The sequence below is a fragment of the Lissotriton helveticus genome, chromosome 4_1 (genome assembly GCF_964261635.1).
Source record: "Lissotriton helveticus chromosome 4_1, aLisHel1.1, whole genome shotgun sequence".
NCBI classification, from domain to species: domain Eukaryota; kingdom Metazoa; phylum Chordata; class Amphibia; order Caudata; family Salamandridae; genus Lissotriton; species Lissotriton helveticus.
Window position 1 is genome coordinate 161,626,193 of NC_136063.1, and position 19,278 is coordinate 161,645,470.

A 19,278-nucleotide genomic window follows, 5' to 3' on the forward strand; every position below is an offset into this window, starting at 1 on the left:
AAGAAAGATAGTATTCTTTCTTCCCTGAAGTTATGAACGAGTCAAGTCTGGCCTGACTATAAGACGTTGGACCAAGAAATGAAGTCATATTGGTCTGTTAGAGATGAATTGTCATTTCTTGGAGGAAATCTTATGAGAGGAGATAGAGTAATCCCTCCTGTGGTATTTAGGAACAGAATAATCAATATTGTGCATAAGGGACACTTGGGAAGGAGTCTTACAAAGGCCCGAGTGAGAGAGAGATACTGGTGACCGGGGATGGATCACATGACAGAAGAAGTAGTCAAGGACTGTGTGTTGTGTGCTTTCAGTGATAAATCCCGTGTTCCTAACTTTGCACCGTTGTCCCCTGTGGAAACTCCTGATGTTGTTTGGACAAAATTGGGATTGGACATTGCTGGGCCGTTTGAGCTTTTACCTTCCCATGAACGATTTGTTATTTTGTTAGTGGACTACACTTCGAAATGGGTAACTGCTAAATGTAACTGCTAAATGTGCGTCTACTGTGAACACCAAAAGTGTGATTGAATTTCTTAAAGATATCTTTGCCACAGAGTGTGTGCCCAATTCTTAGTTACAGACAATGGGGTACAGTTTGTTTTCTATGAAATGTGCAAATTTCTGAAAGATCACTATATCATCCATCAGGATACAGCTTTATATACGTCTCAGGCTAATGGCTTAACCGAGAGGATGAACCATGTTGTCAAAAGTTATGCTCAGCATGCTCTAGAATCCAAATTGAGCTTTAATAGTGTTTTGAGGGACACGTGGTCACACCTCACCACTCCAAATGCAGTCACGCAAAAGTCAACCTTCGAAGCTTTGAGAGGGAGAAAAGCTGTTTCAAAGTTAAATCCTGTTTATTACCAGTTTGTGTTGATGAAGGTATCTCTGTTGAGACAAGACGTGCCAGAATCTCTGAATGTCAAGAAAAATACAAATCCAGCTATGACTATAACAAAAGTGTGAAGTGGAGGAAATGGAATCTTGGTGACAAAGTCATGGTAGAGAATCCCAAACACACCTTAAAGGGGAAATCTAGTTTCATTGATCCCTTTACCATAGTTGCATTAGGAAAAATGTAGTGAAAGTTGATACAGTTTGTACATGGAGCATGTCTAGACTTGTGCAGTATTCTGGAAAAATTTCAGATTCTTCTCCAAGTTTATATGTGCCTCCTATGGATCATTCTTCTAAGGATCATGTCTCCTCAGATATGAATGACAACTGCACAGACGATTTTTCCTCGAGAAGATGTAAAAACGTACCTGTCAAGTATAAGGATTATGTTCTGTACCGATGGTAGATTTTAATATTCTTTTTTTTTCATATTTAACTCTCGTTTTATTGCAGGTTTCTGAATGTTTATTGTTATTCTGCAATGTTTTCTCGTTGTTATTTTGCTAGTTTTTACTTATTTTTACTTATTTTCTTCTTTAGTTCCACATGTTCTTCTCCTTATTCCAAGGGGGATGTGTTGAAGCAACCAAGAGTGAAGTGGGATATTCGTACTCTGCCCTACAGCATGGGTGGACTTAACGCGCCTGACATAGAGCGTTTTTACAGGGCGGCACAGAGCTCACACACACATATTTGCCATACGGTCTGGAGGAACTGCCGCATCCCTACATTGAGGGAGATGCTGCAAACCCTGACACTCGTCCTCAGGTACTCTTTAGATGCCCAGTCTGGCGCATAGCACCCTTGATTCCTTAAACTCCACAGTACACGTGTGGAGAAACCTGCCAGAGAGACAATCTGGCGTCTTGTTGTAGTCCTCACATATTCCACTGGAGTGGTGCACGTGGTTCTGAACTGGGAGAAACAGAGACGTTGCCCAGGCACTACAGAATATATGCATAATCAAAATGAGTGATTTGCTTCATGAACCAGTGATTCCTGACTGGGAGGATGTTTTTACAGATGATCACGAATCTTTGACCCTGACCCGATATCAATATTATAGAGCCAGGCATGAACTGCCAGCCCTGTTGGGGGAAGATATGGCGGAGATGCCTGCACTTTCCCATTTAATACATAACTCCACTCCTGATAAATTAGTAACAGGTATGTATAGGATCGCACAAGAATCAAGGAGGCCACACTTGACAAAACACGTTTGGAATAGACCTTGGACAGGTGCTTGATGATAAATGCTGGGAGTACTGTTGCTGAATGACAAAACAAATCTCCTTGAATAGCAGACATCGCCTAATACAATTTAAATACATTAATAGAATATTATACACCAGAAAGACTACACCAGTATGGACTTCGTGACACAGTAGAGTGTGCCCACTGTCACTCACAAGATACCGGGTTTTTACACACGGCATGGTACTATCCTGGTACCCTGGAGTATTGGAGTAAGATCTTCCATGCATTAAATGAGATTGCAGGGCTTTCCGTTATCCCCGACCGGCTGCTTGCATTAATGGGTTATGTTATCAAGGTAGAAAAAAGTGCTAGGAAATTCGTGGCGATTGGATTGTTACTTGCTAAACGTCACGTTGCTATGCGTTGGGCTACCATTAAGGAATGGAACAATGATATGTTATATTGTAACACTCAATCTGATACCTATAACAAATTGCTTCTGCCTCAGAACCAACCTAAGAATTTGTGGGGCCTGTATCAGCAATACCTTGTGGGAAAAGAAACTGGTGAAACAGAGGGAGGGAATGTACCTGCTTAGATGTATCACCTGGGATCCTATAATACATATTATACAACATGTATTGTGGAGGGAGAAGATACACCGAGACTTGAGGAAATTATGTAGTGCTGTTCAAGAACTCTTGAATCTTTATCATGACACTACTGATGGACCCTTACTATGTAATCTTGTTGTATTGCATCCCAACTGATATCTTAAACTTGTGTACTGTTATGTGACATCATACCAAGCCAGTCTGCCAACCTGTATTATATGTATTTCTGGTTTATAAAACACGAATAATACAATGTAAAAAAAAGGTCCCTATAGGTAGCTGCCCTATGCTTGGAGAATGAGAAAATGCAACAAAGGGCCAAATAAACAGCTTTGGTGCCATGGGAATGGAAGTGGTCGAACCTGAAAATTTGAGTTAAAATAAAAATGTTGCCTGGTACTGTGAAAATCTTTACACTAGCTGTGTGCACAACCTGAGTGTTACAAATGATGGGACAAAATAATCAGACACCAATCCAATCTATGTAATCCAGACATACTTGTGAACATAAGCATCAAAGTAACACAACTACCTGTTTCAATTCTGGCCTATTCAAGTTTTACTTTAGTAAAATGTCTCCAGAGCTATGTCAATATGTGCTTATTTTATAGCCTGCTAACCTTCTCCTTCACAAATGATATAGATCAGAGGTTAAACACTTGCTGCTGACGTGTCTGTAACCTGCATGTGACAGGTTTTAATTTGGGTAGCACTCAGCTTTTAGTCCTTTTGTGGTTCATAAACTGAGTACGACTGATTTTGTTAACACCACCATCAAATAACATTGAATGCGGCCAACTGGCCTTCAGATTCTACCTTTAAAACGTTTTATTTCAAACCAGTCTTGGACATGGCTATTCGGTCATGAGCAAGCAATAAACTAGCATAATACTCGCCTCTGGTCCTGACATAGAATGAGAAATTTCCTAGCTGTCGTTACGGAAAGTTTTAATTCTATTAGGGACTCAGAGGAGAGAAGTATCCCACCCACTCAGGCATATCTTGGTGACCCACCCTGTCACTGGTAAGTATTGATTTTCCTGTGTTACATCTGTATAAACATGACATGAGCTTGTTTATACCATTGCATCTTATTGCTGGATTATATGCTTTGGATATCAATGCTGCCTGTTTCCTTTGCAGGGCTAAACACGTGTTTTTTTTGCCGGCATTAAAGTTATCCTTGTTTTTGTAGGGATGGACACTAGTAGACAGGATGCATGAAGCATAGGCATGATTTGTGCGACGAAAGAGGAAGAGCGAACAGAGTTGATGGACAATGCAGACCTGATTGGTGGTTACAGGGAGCTGTTCCCCCATTGAATGTTGAGTTTTTTCTTCATTCCCAGAGCTTCATGAAAATGGTAGTTTGTTGAATAAGTTAAAAAAAATATGGCTGCTATTGAATAAAGTGAAGGAAGTATAGCATAATCCTCGCCTCTGGTCCTGACATAGAATTCCATTTGTTGCATGAGTGCCTCACCTCTCCAATCACAGCCGAAATACTATCCTGACTGTGAATTCCTGTAGAAACTCATTTGTACATCATACCTGTAGTATTGATTAGTATGAATTACACACAAGTCATTCTTGGTGTCATTGTATGCAGTATAGAATTTCAGTAAGAATTTGTACTAGTAAAGTAGATGCCCACTCTGACATGAAGAAGTCCTGTTGCAGGGCTGAGGCATAAACCTATGTACTTTTCATTCCTGTCTGAGAGCCATATTTTATCGATCTAACAAAGGCGACAAGCTCAACCCTGTTGACACCCCTGCATGTAGCGCACCTGCATTATGTTGCTGTTCGGTTCACCTGTATTTCAGCGTGCGGAGCAGAGATCTGCAGACAACCAAGAGGACTTCACAAAATACTTCTTACATCAATCAGTGAGAGGCGCAACTTAAAAGTAAAAACCTCTGATGCTGAGGTGTGTGGTTTGAGGGCCTCCTTTAGTGGTGGTTGCCCCTTGTGTCATCACTGCTGCAACACATTCATTACATGCAACTTGGGGCATTCCATGGTGATGCAGTGAGATTTTGAAAATCATAATACACAACACATTTATAGCTAGATTATGCGAACGTTTACATTTTTCATTACACATTTTAGATAGGGATACATGAAACATGAGACTAGAGTAGTAGAAGCATCGTAAATGAGTGGTTTAAAAAAAGAGTTGAAGAAAACGTACGTAGACTAATATTAATATATATAAACAAAGTTGTACTTATGAAACATGCTTATAAATAGAAGTTTATGCTAAAATGAAGTGGCGTAGTGATATGGTGCTTATTGTTTATACAGGAGCGACTCCTCCGCTATTGCAGAGGAGCATCTGCTGAAATGCAGCAGTCAGTAGAAAAGTAAAATGACAATAAAACAATTTTAGTGTCTTTTTATTTTTACTTCTAGCCCACTGAGTCAAGGGCGGGGCAGGGCTAGGCCACAATGTCACACAGGAGGAGGAGTGGTGGTAGGCACTAATAGTGTACTTGTAGACTGGGCCGGACTGCTACGGCCGGCCAAACTAACATGCACACTTGGATATTCTCAGACTGTTCCTTGGAGATATCCTAGTGCTCAGGGCCACGGGCTCCAAAACCCTGCTGGATTGCAATACCGACCTGTTCTGCCCAATCCTAGTGCTTCTCTCATGCTGGGAGAAGCTCTGGGATTGGGTGGGATCTGGGAGCCTGTGCCCATGGGAATCGTGGTATCGGGAATGAAGCAGAGCAGCAGAAGATGGCGACATCCGGCAGGAAAGGTAAGTTAATATTTTGTATTATTATTTTTTTCCCCCTGCGCCCGCACCTCGGATTGGTGGCAGCCGCCCCTGTGTTAACATGAATCATTTAGAAAAATTGTTGGAAAAATACGTAAACAATTAATTAGGAGCTTGATATTTTACAGTTTATTAGAGATGTTATAGAATATGAAAACATTCAAGTGAGATTAGAATTTTGAAGTTTGAAGCACGTGCATTTACAAGGTTGATGTGAAAAAGTTGTGTAAGTAGGATATTTTAACCTTAGACATTTCATATAATAATACTTGTGAAAGTTTCTACATTTTTATGTGAATGGATTTCAATTCATTACAATTAAGGTAGAGTTAAAAGCTTATTTAATTTACTATGCAATGCTAACTTAAAGGCATTTTTTCTTCAAGGTGCTTTTTCACTGGCATTGACCTTTTCCCTTACTTAATAGAATGGATCGTTCTTTGCAAGTGTAATGTAACTTCTTTGCTCTGTACACTACTGTTCTTTGACACATTTTTGTTATTCTTTAAATGTTCACAGCAAAATGTTCCTGTGGGGAAAGAATTTTAGCTATGACCGTAAATTGCAACTTTGTATTTTCTTTTTAGCAATGTTGGGCCTATGTGGTCTCTCAAAGTTTTGTTCTCATGACAAGTATGGGAAATTAGCTTGACGTTTCAACCATTCTGGGTGACAGGATGTGACCATAGCCATGTGATGGTCTTTCGATGGTGGTGTGATGATACGCCACTAGGACTTTACCGAAGAACTTATAAAAGAAGAAACCCCAAAGGAGGGGATATCGCAGAAGCAGACTTTTGTTCTGACGCAGACCCTGCATCACAGATTTCTTTTGCTTTTGCGCAGCCGCTACATAGACCTCTTCCTTTCCGAAGCAAACTACATTACATTACAGACATAGACAAATTTGGATGCTATTCAAGTTTTTAACTCTTTGCTTTCTTTGGACAGTCTAGTCTATGCTACAGTCGGCGGTATGTAGACTGAGCTTTATGCCTAACCTTTCTCGAATCCTATGCTAATGGACTCGACTCTTAGTGTACGTTAATGGAACTCTTTCCATTCCCTTAGAAACGTCACTGTTATACTACGAGCTACCCTTCTGCCTATTTGGAAGTCAGACTCTGTAATTATGTGACTATTCTTGATTTGAAACGCTTGCTTATATGCTTGGCATTTTTATTAAAGCTGTTGTATTTCTAACTGAGCTGCTGAAGCAATTGCTGATTATGACAAATTTTGCATCTCTAATACAATAATCCATATTTTAAATTGTTGGAGTCTTTTATTAGAGTCTTGTTGATTTGTATTAATGATTTAAATGTAATGTAGAGAGCGTCAACAAGCCTTGACAGGACATCAGGTGTTGCTTCTCTTATTTTGTGTAGCGACTGCAGAATTATTGGTTTGAATAATTCTTACCCGTCAAAACTTCTTTAGGAGGTGGGGATTTCCATTTGCTATTCTGTTTATCTACAGTATGGTCTTAAGAGTGGTGTATCTAATATTTGATTTCTAACTTGTGAGTCGGCTGTCAATTAATGGTCCTCATTGGACAGCTAATAGTGAGTTCAGTCACCCTAATTTTCACCCCTCCTATCATTGGAGAATGATTCATCAGAGGATAATTGCCTCTATGGTAAATTAAATGATCATTTAATCATAAAGTGCCAGTACGTTTAGAGGATTAAATGAATGTAGATTAAGTAGACACAACAAAAATAATTATTTATAAATTAAGCTTCAGCTGGATCAAATCTGGCAGCGGAGTAACAGTTCCGCCTAATTAAGTGAGATTTTAGAGTGCCTAAAATAGTTTGTAGCCCAGTTCCAAAAAGTCCACACGTTTCTGGTTGGATGAGGAGAAGGATTGATGGAGCACGGATGGAATATCGCTCTTGATAGAGTCATCATTTAGCAGCAAAGGAGTGTGAGTATCAATAGGGATAGGCATTGCTATTTGCTTTGCTTAAAGATTGTGAGAAATGGCTGTGTTGTTGAGCAGAGGGAAGTGGTTAAAGTCCACATGGAGTGTGGCACTTATTTGCGAATTTGAAGTTGTATATGGGTCAGCCGTGGAATGCGATCTCGAGATATTTACCTAAGGGTTGTCTTAGTGTAGAAGACTATAAGAAGTTGTCTTCTGGTTGATGGTGTTGATCGTGAGAGCTCATCGACAACACTTTGGTAAGGGTATTCTGGTGTGTTAGTGGTAAACGATTAGTGCACAGGGACTTATTATATGAATTAAGGAATCTCGCTGGTCGAGGTTTCACTGTGGTGAAAGAGTTTAGAAAATGTAGTTACCTTATGAATTTGAATATCCTTTGAACAGAGCAAGAGAAATTTTGAAGGAGGGTGAGCTGTTATAAAGAGTGAGTTCGATGTCACAGTGTGTCGCTCTGTGATTGGTTGGTTGGTGTAAAGTGTTACTTCGCAAGTCCTCAGGATCGGTTTGATGCCAGAAAGGGTCCACCTCTTGATCTAACCAAGCCTGATAGCCGTAATGGCACAGGTCAGCGGAAGGATCAAGTGAGGAAGGAAGGGAAGGGAACTGCGAGGAGGGAGATCTGAAACAACAAAGAACAGTAATCGCATAACCTGTCCCGACACATCTGCAATATCAAGCCATCTATTCTATACTCTTTCTTTATACCTGAAAATAATGAAAAAGGCGTTGTGTAAGACAAACAGCCTGGTCTGTTGAGCCTTCTGGGTGATGGCGGTATTTGGAGGACATAACTGCAGCGTGAATACAAGACAGCAATAGGTACACTGTTCATTAGATGAAGTAGACATTCCTAAGACTAAGAACTAGTAAACAATAGTGCTACCACCTACCTATCCCCCTGGGTAATAAAATGTCAATGAACCCAATTGTCAATACCCCGAAAGAACCGTTGGAATCCCATTAACCAGAAGAGAGGAATCTCCGGGTTCCAAGTTGTTTAATTAAAGTAACAACAAAAGAAATGTAGGTGTAAATAACTGACCGATCAGGTTAACAGCACCCTTCGAGACTAACCGGTACCTTCATGAATGATTGTGTAGAATGCTGGTCCTGGTTCTAAAGACACATAAGACTCCCCTAGGCCGACAAGCTGATCGAAAAAGTGTCTGGGTTACCGTCCTATGCACGAGCTCCGGACTGGATGCTTACCAACAGAGGACTCTGCGCGAGGCAACAGCAAACAAAGCCTCTGTAGTTCTATACAATAAAGTAAGGAAGCGTCTGTACCGTCCTCTGCACGAGCTCCGGTCCCAGAGCTCACCAACAGAGAACACTGTTCCAAAGTAACGGCCGACAATGCTGTTCGAGTACTGTATACACAAACCATCCTCCGCAATGAGCTCCGAGCAGGCAGCTCAACCAACGGAGGACTAGTCACGAAACGGCCGAAAATGCCGATCGAGCGTAGCCGCAGATATGGGTCTCTTCACTTCTTAGAGCAGCCGCTCACCAACGAAGGAAGGGAGGACCCCCGAACAAAGGGTAGGGCTCAATTCCCTCAGAATCCACTGAACGAAATTCCAAAACAGAACAAAGCAGCATACACGGATCCGAGGGCGAGAATTTCCGACACCCTTCCGGGTTAGCCCACGTGTTATATGGGCTGTCCTTGCCGCGATGCAGTGCCACGAAAGGCCCCATGGGAATTGTAGTTTTTGAACAAAGAAGGAGCCGGTTTGTTGTTCCATGGCACCTATTGAATGAGGAGTTGCGCTCGAGCCAGATACATTTAACATAAAGTCGCACTGAGATTGTGGGAGAATAACATTTCTTGAATTTACAGAAATCAATTGTGAATACAGAATTGAATAAAGATAACATTTTTCCAAGTTTTTGCAAAGAATTTGTAAAGCAAGATGAGACTGCATTTGCTAAAACAAAGGTAGAGGTACCACTCAACGGTACACCAGGAAATGCTGTCATGACGGACAAAGGATTACCTCCATGTCTGTGGCTTGAGTTCTGGCACACAGTTACTGGAGACAGATGAGGAATTACAATTCTCTCGTTATAGGACATTTAATTTGAGAGGTTTGTAAAATTTAAGAAGGAGACTATACAGAATGAAAGATCCTGTAAGAGCTTCTGTGATTGAGGCTTTTAATACCTGAGAGCATACTACTGATCTGAAAGACAAGCAGAAATACCAAGGGAGGTATAGGAGAACCATGGATCATTACGCAGAAGCAAGATGGGATGCACAACAGGAAATATGTATGGCAGATTTTATCCGGTGTTAGTGGCTGAGGAAGATGTAAAGGGCTAGAAAAAGGAGAAAAAGAGCATTTGGAGATAGATAAGGAGTAAAAAAAAAAAGCCTTTGGAGAAGAAACCCCCCCACAGAGATACCAGCAAGAGGGCCAGCTGGTTCACCCCAGAACTCCTAGCCTCCAAGCAAGCCTGCCGGAAACTAGAGAAGAAATGGCACAGTGAACAAACTCCGGACAGCCACGCAGCACACAAGGTAGCCATCCGCAACCACCACCACCTCATCAGGGGTGCCAAGACGTCCTCCTTCAAAGACCGCCTCGACAATAACGCACACAATAGCAAGGAGCTCTTCATCATCGTGAAGGAACTCTCCAACCCCAGCTCCAACACCAACGACATCCCGCCGTCGCAAGCCCTGTGCGACTCCCTCGCCACCTTCTTCCACCGCAAGATAGCAGACATCCACGACAGCTTCAACACCCAGACAGTCCCAACAGACAGCAACACAACAGACCCTCAGTACACCATCGACCACGACCCCCTGCTAGCCTGGGCCAGTGTGAGCATCGATGACACCATCAAGACCATGCGCTCAAACCACTCCGGCTCTCCGTCGGACCCATTACCGCACCACATCTTCAACAGAGCAAGCACCACCATCTCACCCCACCTGCGCAACGTCATCAATCTCTCCCTCAAGAGCGCGACTTTCCCAGAGATCTGGAAACAAGCCGAGATCAACGCCCTATTAAAAAAACCTAAGGCAGACCCAAGAGACCTCAACAACTTCCAGCCCATCTCTCTGCTCCCCTTCCCGACGAAGGTCATCGGGAAAACCGTCAACAGACTGCTAAACCGATATCTCGAAGAAAACAGAATCCTGGACCCTTCCCAGTCAGGGTTCCACAGCAACCACAGCACCGAGACTGCCCTCATCGCCGCCACCGATGACATCAGGACCCTGCTGGACAACGGCGAGACTGCAGCACTCATCCTCCTAGACCTCTCTGCCACCTTCGACACCGTCTGCCACAGCACACTACGCGCACGCCTCCATGCCGCAGAGATCCGAGACAAGGCTCTAGATTGGACCACCTCCTTCCTCTCCGGCAGAACCCAGAGCGGCCGCCTCCCCCCATTCCGTTGCAAAGCCTCTGAGATCATCTGCGGCGTACCCTAGGGATTCTCCCTCAGCCCGACGCTGTTCAACATTTACATGGCCCCACTCGCACATGTAGCCCGACAGCATGACCTCAACATAATCTCCTAAGCCGATTACACTCAACTGATCCTCTCCCTCACCAAGGACCCCATTACAGCCAAAGCCAACCTCCACAAAGGAATGAAGGCCATCACCGACTGGATGAAGACCAGCCGTCTGAAGCTGAACTCGGACAAGATGGAGGTCCACATCCTCGGCTCCAACCCTTCAGCCTGGGACGACTCCTGGTGGCCGACGGCCCTGGGGGCAGCCCTGACACCCACCGACCATGCACGCAACCTGGGAATCATCCTCGACTCAACTCTCTCAATGACCAAGCAAGTCAACGCCGTCTCCTCCTCCTGCTTCAACACCCTCCGCATACTCCGCAAGATCTACAGATGGATCCCGACAGATACAAGAAAGACAGTCACCCAGGCCCTCGTCAGCAGCAGACTCGACTACGGAAACGCCCTCTACGTGGGAGCCCCGACCAAGCTCATCAAACGACCACAACGCATCCAAAATGCCTCGGCATGAATGATCCTCGACGTACCATGCCACGGCCACATCACCCCCCACCTGAGAAACCTGCACTGGCTCCCCGTCAACAAGAGGATATCCTTCAAGCTCCTCACCCACGCACTCAAGACACTCCACAAGACTGGCCCAGCCTACCTCAACAGATGGCTCTCCTTCTTCATCCCCAACTGCCAGGTATGCTCCGTCAGCCTCTCACTCGCCACCGTCCCGTGCATCCGAAGAACAACCACCGGTGGGAGATCCTTCTCTCACCTCCCCGCCAAGACATGGAACACCCTCCCACTGACCCTTCGACAGACCCAAGACCTGCTGACCTTCAGGAGGATACTCAAGACCTGGCTGTTCGATCAGTAGCGCCCCCCCCTCCCCAGCGCCTTGAGACCCTCGTGGGTATGTAGTGCGCTTTACAAATGATTGATTGATTGATTGATAAGAAAGAAGTAGGAAACAAAGAAGAAGAGAGTGATATAGGTAACACACTTTCAAATGACTTATTGCTAAATCGTCCTCCCACTTATAATGAATTGCCAAGTACAGACCTGATGCAAGTAAATACAGATGAGGGACTGAATTCTCCCTAGATACCTGAAGTACCAAAAGAAACAATAACTATTCCTTTTTGTAGGTGGGAAAGGAGAATTGTCACTTTCTACAAATCAGAACGATTCAAATACCCCAGATGCCTTAACTGTTACTATTACTATTAGACCAGTTGTACCCTTTTACAAGTCTGGCTTGCAGATGAATGCAATTCCTAATCTGTTATTCCTACTGGATTAAATGCAGTGCATGGAGGTTTTAGAATTTCCAGAGCCATGCCAGAAATGAATGTCCTCTAAATAAATTAAAATAAGGATTTGTATATTTTTTGATGAATGTTTAAATAATTCCATATACAACAATATTTATTGTCGACACTGTGAGAGGAAAAAGATCAATAGCGCAGTGTTAGGATGTATGATAAGAAACAGAATTATAATGTATAAATACAATGTATTCTCGATTATAGAGGGCATCATCCTCTCAGTATGTTCTTTTTAGATTGTACAGAAATATAACCGTCTATATCAATAATATAAAATAACAATAAAAAATGCTTTTTTGATACTCAAGTCAATCGGGTGTATGTATAATATACTGTGTATGCTGTTCAGGGCCAAAAAATTATTTTCAGCTTTCCTAATTTGTTTTGTTTACATTCGATTAACACACCCTGATTTAGGAAATTGTGTCAGGGGTACCCTTATTCTTACTAACATTACATGGAGGTTTAACAGATTTGATAATGAAACCATTGATCCATAAGCCTATGGTTTTGAATATGATTATTAACGTTGCTGCTGCAGATGTTGTCCCTAATCAGCGCCAAGCTGATTTGATGCAGAGAATAGAGCAGAGGTTTCCAACATTTTACTGTCCCAAACTAAGGAGATCCTTGAGTGATTGCTTAGGCTCTTGATGTGACTGTGCCAATGGGTATTCCAGTTACAGAAAATTCTAAGTTAAATGTACAATCTAGAACGAATACAGATTTAAGAATGGCAGTCTAAATGTAAGTAATACAGGAGAACAATCAGGGTTCACTCCTTAAAGAATGGATTAAAGGATATAGTACCCTAAAATACCAGAATTCTGCAGTGGCTTCCGTTTCTGTACCAGTTTCCCCTATAATTACAGTCCAGTTTTAGCCAATCGTCTCTAGTCCTATGAATGCCTTAGATTCAGTTGCAGGTCCAAGTTCAGTTCAAAATTCAGTTCAACCAATAAGCTGCTCATGGATATAAGCCAATTAAAAGTTGGATTAGAAGAAATGATTTAAGGGCCACTTAGCTCTTCAAGATTAGAGACTTATCAAGAAGATAAATCAATGTTCCTCTGTAAAAGTATTACTAGACGAGAAAATGTGGCTTATGAAAAGTTATTTAAATTGGCACAAAAATATGGTGTAGACATTAGAGAATCAAAGATTTTACAAAAAACCTACAGGATGGATTTTTCTGATAAGGATAACATAAGGGCTTCAGGAAAGAAATTCCAGATAAAAGAGTTGATGACATTAATTAGAAAATGAGAAGATATAGAAAAATGGGAAAGTAGATGGTCAAAGAAGAAGTAGGTGAAGCTCGTTTGAGCGCAGTCACCACATGGTCTTTCTGGTGGTGGTAGAGTAGAAGATACACAATTACTGCCTATGAGAGAAGTACCCAGAGGAGGGTATGTTCTGTGCCATGGAATAGACAAGATATTTTGTCATTTATAAATGATTTCCCTAGGTTGTGAGAAAAGCCAGTAGAATGGTATAGGCAAGTCGAATGATTTTTTGAAAATCTCAAAGGTTTTGTGGATTGATCTGAATACATTACTTGAAATTGTGGTTCCAGCAAATTTGTGGGTTGAATGTAAAATTATTGTGGATTTGCCAGAGGGAGAATCTCAAAGAGATACTAGAACAGGTGCACCATCTCCAGATGTAATGAGAAAATATCACCAGGTGATAACTCATCTAAAGACTAAGGGATCTTCTAAAGAGATTGTTTGGATGCAGATTGACAGAACGACCCAAGAGCTGAAAGAGTCAGTACATGGTTTTTATGAGAGATTATTACAGATTTTTAAACAGTATAGTTGATCAGATATTATTGCTGAAAGAGATGCAGGACACTTTGTTTTTTAAATTTGTCATGGGTTTCAGACCTGAGATTTCTGAAATGATCAGACAACAGAAACTCTGTTTGCAGCGTAAATCTGTAGACAAAATATTGTGTTTTGCAAAATACTGTGGAGCTGATATTGATAAAATTAATGCCCACACAGATGAAAGTGATGCAGAAAAGGGCAGAATCTGATGGGTTTGAAAATAGAGGACAGGCATAGAGAAGTTTTAATCAGTTTCCAATGATGCAGGATGTTAATGGATTGCAACAGCATAATTTCTAAACACAAAGTTGAGTTCGTGGGAGGGGTCTGGTATATCCTGAAACAGGTATTGAGATGTTGTTTTTGAAAAAGACAAATCCGTGTCACACTTGCGATGACCTGGTGAGGTACAATCGCAGATTTAGAGCAACTGCAGAGTCCTTGTGTCACAGATGCATGATAGGTCAGCAACAAAACCCAGGAAGAAAACAGTTTGTCATGAGTTATATTGGTAAATTAACAAGTCCTTTTAATCGACTGCAGTTAGACTCCATGGAAGTTCCACCTTGTAATGGCTTGAGATATGTTTTGGTAATAGTCTGCATATTCTCTAAATGGGTTGGAGCTTATCCGACCTGTAGGAATGACAGTTTGACTGTGGCTAAGGGAACTGATTCCACAATTCGGATTTCCTGCTCCTCTATAGTCAGATTGCAGAACTCATTTTAACAGTGAGGTCCTAAATATGTTGTGGGCAGCACTATAGGTTGAAAAGAAGCATTATTACAGTTACCGACCAGAGACTTCTGGGTTGCTGGAGCAGATAAATGCACATTGAAGTAAAAATTGGCAAAAATATATGCTTCTACATCTTTGAAATGGTCAGATTCTCTTGTATTGATGAGTTTGAGAAGTGCTACAGATAGGAGGACAGGACTATCATCTCAAAAAGTGATCATCGGGCGAATGATGAGGCTGCCGGCTGTTCCTGCTAATGCATTATTCAATATCACAGATGATGGATTACTGCACAGGTCTCACTGATGTGGTTTGTTCTGTCTCTCATCAGGTTGGATAAGCTGCCCTTGAGGTTTGACAGGAGCAGTGCCATGACCTCAGTCCCAGTGACTGGGTAATGGTGAAAAGCACGTGCGAAAACCATGCCTGGAACCTTACTAGAAGGGACCTATTCGAGTAATTCTTGACACCAACTCTGCAGTGAAGGTTGGAAGTCTCCATAACTGGGTGCGCGCAGCTCACACTTGCAGAGTTCGAAATCCCCTAATGATACAACAGCGACTGTTCCTCCTCTGGCTGCTAATGAGTGGGAACAGGAATTTAACAAGTTTTGTGCTAACAATACAAGTTAATTTGAACCTCCCTGAAGAGAACTGTGTTATAGATTTGAATTTAAATTTAGATGTACCAACTAATGGACTGATGCAGTTCTTTGTGGATTCATTATTGAAGCTGATGTGAGAGTTTCTCCATACATGAGAATATTTTTACCTTTGCTATAATTTTCTTGGAAGCAGAGACTCTTGCTGAAATTGCTCAAACCATTGCTACTATTTTTTTTATGTTTCTTTAGTTAAAGGTCTGAATCTTGAGTAACCATGCAGTCCAATTCTGGAATTATGTTTCTTTGAAAGATTTGAAGGTTACTATTTCTGTCGAAGCAACAAAGAGCAATATTTCTGGCTTAATCTACATGAATGACAGCTTTTTATACAATGGTTCTTTGAAAATTGATTTTTGCTCAAATGTTTATGCTATGTTACTATTAAGAGAACACAGTAATACTTTGGATGTTGATAATTGCTACATTTGTATGCAAATACCTTCATCAGTTGCTCACGGTGTGACATACCATCACTTACTGCCAGTCGCGGCTGCTCCAGCGAATCAGTAGTGGGGTGGGAAAGGGGGAGCAAATTTTAAAAATCACTTACCTGCTGGCCAGCCGGCTGGCCTGCCGTGGCCCCTCTTCTGTCCTCTTCCTGGATTCTGTTGGAACAGGAAACAGGAAGCAGGATAGGCTCCCCTACACCAATCACAATGTTGCAATGCAGCCTTGTGATTGGTGAACACCCAGGCTCCACTGAGCCAATCACAACACCAGTATGCCGGGTTTGGCCTGAGCTGCCATGGTTCAGAGCTCAGATTGGGAATGGAAGCTTGGGCAGGTTCGACACCCAGGCTGCAATGCAGAGTGCACATGAATGTTTGTCTGGCCCCAGAAGGCTGTCCAAACATTCATGCACATTTATGAGGGCGCCACCACCCCTCACCCTTATTAGCATTGCCCGCTCCACAAAGGTGCCCAAGCACAGAAAAATAAAACGATAATAGCATCTCATTATTATAATTTCATTTTTCCTTTTTTTAACATGCTAAAAGGCAGTGCTCCTCTGTCTTAGCGGGGGAGCCGCCCTTGCCTACCGCTGACATAAGGAATCTCCTGCAGTGTCATAGCTAGTTTATTTTATGGTACTGAAGAATTGATGCATTATTTTTCAAATCAAGATCGAAACTTTTTAAAGTTACTGTGCTTAAGCATTTAGAACCGCATCTGAAATTTCAACCATAAAGACTATGGGTTGCATATTTAGACCAACACAATCTTTTGATATGGCATATGCACTTAGAAATAACCCCACATGTAAACTAATAAGGACCGAAAATAATTGTATATATTCAGTAGAAAGTAGATGAAATTATGAGAAAAAATAATATTAGTCTTTTGACTGAATTAACTTTTTTGAGTTTGCCACAGATGAAAACTAAATTTTTGAGGGAAGGGTTTCATTAGCTTTGGATTGGCAATGTAAAGGTTTGTATATTTTGGAAGAAATCAAATGTCAATGTTGTTTTTGTAGGAATTAGTGAATGCGAACATACTTTTGAATTGTATGAAAACTGGGGAAGATATAGATCCTATTTTCCCTGGAATAAATTATGTTTGTGGGAAGAATGCCTATTAGAAGTTACTGAAAAATTGGTATAGAAGATGTACTATGGGGATAGTTTTCCTAAAATGTATCATGTTAAGAAATTAAAAGAAGAACTAATAAATCACCATGAGAGAACAAAGAGAAGTACAAGCGCGAGTGAAATAGTAAGTGATGTATTTGGATTTCTAATACCTTCAGTAGGAGTAGCCTTAAAATCTCAGAAAATTAGAAAACTGTCTACTATTGTTGACAAACTTGCCACCAGTACAACTGGAGGTTTTTCAGTTGTTAATGAAGAAATTATATCAATAAGGTCAATGGTGATTCAAAATCGACTTGCCCTTGATATACTTCACGCGAAGGAGGGCAGAGTTTGTCAATTATTGAAAGTTTAAATTGTTGTGCTTATATACCTGACGGGAGAAAACACCTGGAGGGTTACATTAAAAATATTTTTGATTCAAACAAAGACCTGAAAGATTTAAAAGCAGGTGGTATTTGGGAAAGAATTAGTAAGTGCTACCAATTAGTTGGGAAACCAAGAAATGGATTAGTGATTTATATTTTGAGACCAGTAGTGGTGATCTCTTTGTGTATATTGCTGATGCTATTATCGAAAGAAAATTGCAGATACCTAAAGAATAAGACTAGTGAAGTGATAAGTACAAAAGCTGATCTTGAATTGGAAAATGTAGAATGCAATTTTAATGACAAAATAAAAACTTTGGAAGAAAGCAGAAGAAAGATGTTGAAGGCACCCAAATCATAATCAGTGATAAGATCAGATGAGAGAGATAGTGTGATGGCTTGATTTGCCATCAAAGGGGAGATTGAGGCGGTGAGATTTTGAAAAACATAATGCACAAAACATTTATAGCTAGATTATGCGAAAGTTGAACATTTTCATTACACATGATAGATAAGTATACATGAGACTAGTGTAGTAAAAGCATCGTAAAAGTGTGCTTTTAAAAACGAGATGAAGAAACCATACATAGACTAATAATACATATAAACTAAGTTGTACTAATGAAGGAGGGGCATGGCAGGTGCAGAAACCAGATCGCAGATTTATTTTCCTTTGCGCAGCTGCTACGCAGACTTCTTCCTTTCCAAAGCATAATATATTGCATTTCGGACTTAGACAGATTTGGATGCTGTTCGATTTTTTAACTCTTTGCTATCTTTAGACACTCTAGTCTATGCTACAGGTGGTGGCATGTAGACTAAACTTTATACCAAACGTTTCTCAAATCTTATGCTATTGGGCTCACCTTCTAATGGACTTTTATGGAACTCTTTCCATTCCCTTAGAAACTTAGCTGTTAGACTACGAGCTATCTTTATGCCTATTTGGTAGTCGGACTTTGTAATTTTGTGGCTAGTCTTGATTTAAAACGCCAGCTTAAATGTTTGGCATTGTTATTGAATCTGTTATATTTCTAACTGAGCCTCTGAAGCAATTGCTGAATATGACAAATTTTGCATCTCTAATGCAATAATCCATATTTGAGATGGTCTGAGTCTATTATTTGAATCTTGTTAATTCACAGTGATGATTTAAATGTATTGTAGAGAGAGTTAACAAAAGGTTGGTCATTAATCACTGCATGGTACTACTTAACGTGATGGGTCGCAACCGATTAGATACGACTTGCTATATATGCTCTGCATTTGCTTACATTCAGATTGCATGTTGGCCTTATCGCGTATTGTACTGTTCGTTGCATTTTAAAAGCAATAAAAATCTGTTTACAAAAAAAAAGAACTTACCCCCAGATGCATCAAGCATCCATTTTGCGATTCCTTATTAGCGAAAAATAAGGATTCGCTAATAAGGAATAGCAAAATGCTATGCATGAAGAAATCGCAAAAAAAATTACGATTTCTTAATATTCCTTGCGACTCGCAATTAAGGAATGCCTCCCCATTCATTCCTATGGGCCTAAAGGCCCATAGGAATGAATGGGAAGACATTCTCAATTTGCGATTCGCAATTAGCGAATCGCAAATTGAGAATGCAATTTCAAGGGTGCAGGAGTGTCCAAAGGACACCCTGTTGCACCGCTGAAATTAATCTGTGCACATATGTTGCGAACACACATGCCCTAAGGGCATGTGTGTGCGCAGCATGAAACTTTTAAAAATGCATAAAAAGTGCATTTTTCAAAGTTTTTGCAAATTACCATGAAGTTCAAGTTCATGGTAATTTGCTCCCCCTA